The sequence below is a fragment of the Myotis brandtii genome, unplaced genomic scaffold (genome assembly GCF_000412655.1).
Source record: "Myotis brandtii unplaced genomic scaffold, ASM41265v1 scaffold68, whole genome shotgun sequence".
NCBI classification, from domain to species: Eukaryota; Metazoa; Chordata; class Mammalia; order Chiroptera; family Vespertilionidae; genus Myotis; species Myotis brandtii.
The window spans coordinates 3,563,380-3,566,531 of NW_005370657.1; the positions used below are offsets into that span (position 1 = coordinate 3,563,380).

General features: G+C 48.4%; 1 pseudogene; it reads left to right on the forward strand.

The window, feature by feature from the left end:
• Positions 1-2,156: 2,156 nt before the first annotated feature.
• LOC106723917 lies at positions 2,157-3,152 on the forward strand (annotated as a pseudogene).

A 3,152-nucleotide genomic window follows, 5' to 3' on the forward strand; every position in this document is an offset into this window, starting at 1 on the left:
ACTGTAGCTTTATCAGGGTAAAAAGCAAGGCCAGGTCCCTAGAGATTCTTGGTGGGAAGTATCACAACCAGAACAAATGTTCCTGTCTCTAATACACAGGAAGCCTGGCTTCTCCACTCCTACCTCTTTGGAGGTCTCTAAAAGGGCTTTCTAGTTATATCCTTAAAAAGGGAAGTGAGCAAAAGGTTGTTGAGTGCTCATTGTGTGCCAGGCACTGTACTAAACTAATGTAATCCTTTCCACAACTTTGCTATGTGGTGATAATTCCCATATTACAGATGAGTTAACTGTGGCTTAGAATTGAAAATAACTTACCACTATTCCACCAAACCAGTGTTTTTCTTTTTAATTTTTTAAATGTTTTATTGATTTTTAGAGAAAGAGGAAGGGGGAAGGAGAGGGAGAGAGAGAGTATGTGCAAGAAACACTGATGTGAAAGAGAAACATTGATCGGCTGCCTCCCAGACTCACCCCTACTGGACTAGGAATTGAACCCAAAACCTGGGTATGTGCCCTGACCTGGAATCAGACCAGGGATCTTTCTGTGCACGGGACAATGCTCAACCAACTGAACCACACTGGCCAGGGCCAAACCAGTGTTTTTCAGACTTTAGTCTTTCCTGTATCACCGTCATGATTTTTTTGTCATTTCCTAGTATATTGTTCATTTAATATTTTAAATATTGAATAGTTAATACTTTACAACCCAAAATTTATTTTAAAAGGAAATTTTGTGATTATACTAAATGAAAAAGTATTTGCCGTAAATAGAAGACAACAGTAAAAATAAATTTCAAAAAATAATATTGTGTTAAATTCTAGCTAAGGTGTCTCTCTGATCAGGCCTTTTTTAGGAAGGGTGATTAACAATATTAGAGAGGTAATGGGCAAACTAGCACCAAACTGAGATTTTTCTTCTGATGTAATTAGAAGGATTATAAGAGAACTGAAAAGGTAATGACTTTGGAATGTTTGAAAATGCTTTTCTCTGTGTACTACTTAAAATCTTCTCATGGTCTTACTTTAGGAAACACTGACAGAGGTAATGGTGTGCTCATTTTGCACATGAGTAAACTGAGGGGAGGAAATTTGTTCGAAGTTGAATCACTAGTTGCACAGACCATACTGTCAAGGCTCCCCTCCTCCTCCCTTTTTCTTCTCTATTCCTCCTTTTTATCATTCCTTTTGCCTCCCTCTCTCCCCACCTTTCCTCTTTTCTCCCCCATCCTCTAGAACAGCGGTTCTCAACCTGTGGGTAGCCAACCTGTGGGTCGCAACGACCCTTTCACAGGGGTCGCCTAAGACCATCGGAAAACACATATCTAATTACATATTGTTTTTGTGATTAATCACTATGCTTTAATTATGTTCAGTTTGTAACAATGAAAATACATCCTGCATATCAGATATTTACATTACGATTCATAACAGTAGCAAAATTACAGATATGAAGTAGCAATGAAAATAATTTTATGGTTGGGGGTCACCACAACATGAGGAACTGTATTAAAGGGTCGCGGCATTAGGAAGGTTGAGAACCACTGCTCTAGAAGAATTCAACTGACCTCAAGGTGGTATGGAAAAGGAGACAGTTCTTGAATTCCAGAAATTTCAGAGTATAAAACATAAAATAATTTTGTATGTATTTGTTTGCCTACATAAAGTATTTATTGAAATACCTTTAAAGACATTATAAACCTTTCTTTGATTTCTAATTAATGTTGGAAAAGCAAGTTTGAAAAAGGATATTGCCAGCAGTTTTTGAAACATGTTATCTCTAGTGCAATAAAAGGCAATTCCTTTGATTTTATTGTCTTTTGTAATTTTGTAATTTACATCCTATCTAATAATAGACAAACATGGTAATTAACCATAACTTCGCTACCCTTCCCATTGGCTGATCAGGGCAGTATGCAAATTAACTGCCAACTAAGATGGCGGTTAACCGCCAACAAAGATGGCGGTTAATTTGCATACGTAGGCACAATGATGGGAGGCGAAAGGGGAAGGATGGAAGAAGCCTCCTGCCGGTGTCGGAACCCAGGTGGCAGCCAAGAGCTGGAGAACTGCGCCGCCTTTGTGATGGGAGAAGCCGGGCTGCCTTTGCTGGCCCTGGGCCAGTAATCGGAGAAGCCGGGTGGGGCAAGGAAGAGGGAATGTCCGCCTCTTTCCTGTCCCACCCAGAGGCGGGACCAGAGGCCAGGCTGCATCCCTGCCTGGGGACTCGATCCTGTGCCCGGGCAGCGGCGCATCCCCAGCCCCAGAAGGAGACCCAGAGGCCAGGGGCTGTGTCGCCGCAGGGTCACGCGATCCGGTGCCTGGGCAGCGGCGCATCCCCAGCCCCAGAAGGAGACCCAGAGGCCAGGGGCTGTGTCGCCGCAGGGTCACGCGATCCGGTGCCTGGGCAGCGGCGCATCCCCAGCCCCAGAAGGAGACCCAGAGGCCAGGGGCTGTGTCGCCGCAGGGTCACGCGATCCGGTGCCTGGGCAGCGGCGCATCCCCAGCCCCAGAAGGAGACCCAGAGGCCAGGGGCTGTGTCGCCGCAGGGTCACGCGATCCGGTGCCTGGGCAGCGGCGCATCCCCAGCCCCAGAAGGAGACCCAGAGGCCAGGGGCTGTGTCGCCGCAGGGTCACGCGATCCGGTGCCTGGGCAGCGGCGCATCCCCAGCCCCAGAAGGAGACCCAGAGGCCAGGGGCTGTGTCGCCGCAGGGTCACGCGATCCGGTGCCTGGGCAGCGGCGCATCCGCAGAGAGAGGGGTCCATGGCAGCCGTGGGCTTTGAGGAGTTCCCAGCACCTCCCTGCTCGGAGCTGGCGCTGCCTCCGCTGTTCGGTGGTCACATCCTGGAGAGCAAGCTTGAGACCTAAGTAGATCTCGTGTCTGGGGGTCTGGGCAGCACCAGCCTCCAGGAGCCAGATGAAGAGGAGGAGGCAGCCCAAGGCCAGAGGCCGTGGTGCCAAGGGGAACTCAATCGCAGGAAGTACCAGGTGCTGGGTCGGCGCTGCAGGGAGATCGAGTGGGTCCTGAACAGGCTCCATCAGATATAGAGGATAACACGGAGACTCCAGCAGGAGCGGAGGTTCCTCATGAGGGTGCTGGACTCCTACGGCGACGACTACTGGGCCAGCCAGTTCACCATCTTACTGGAGGAC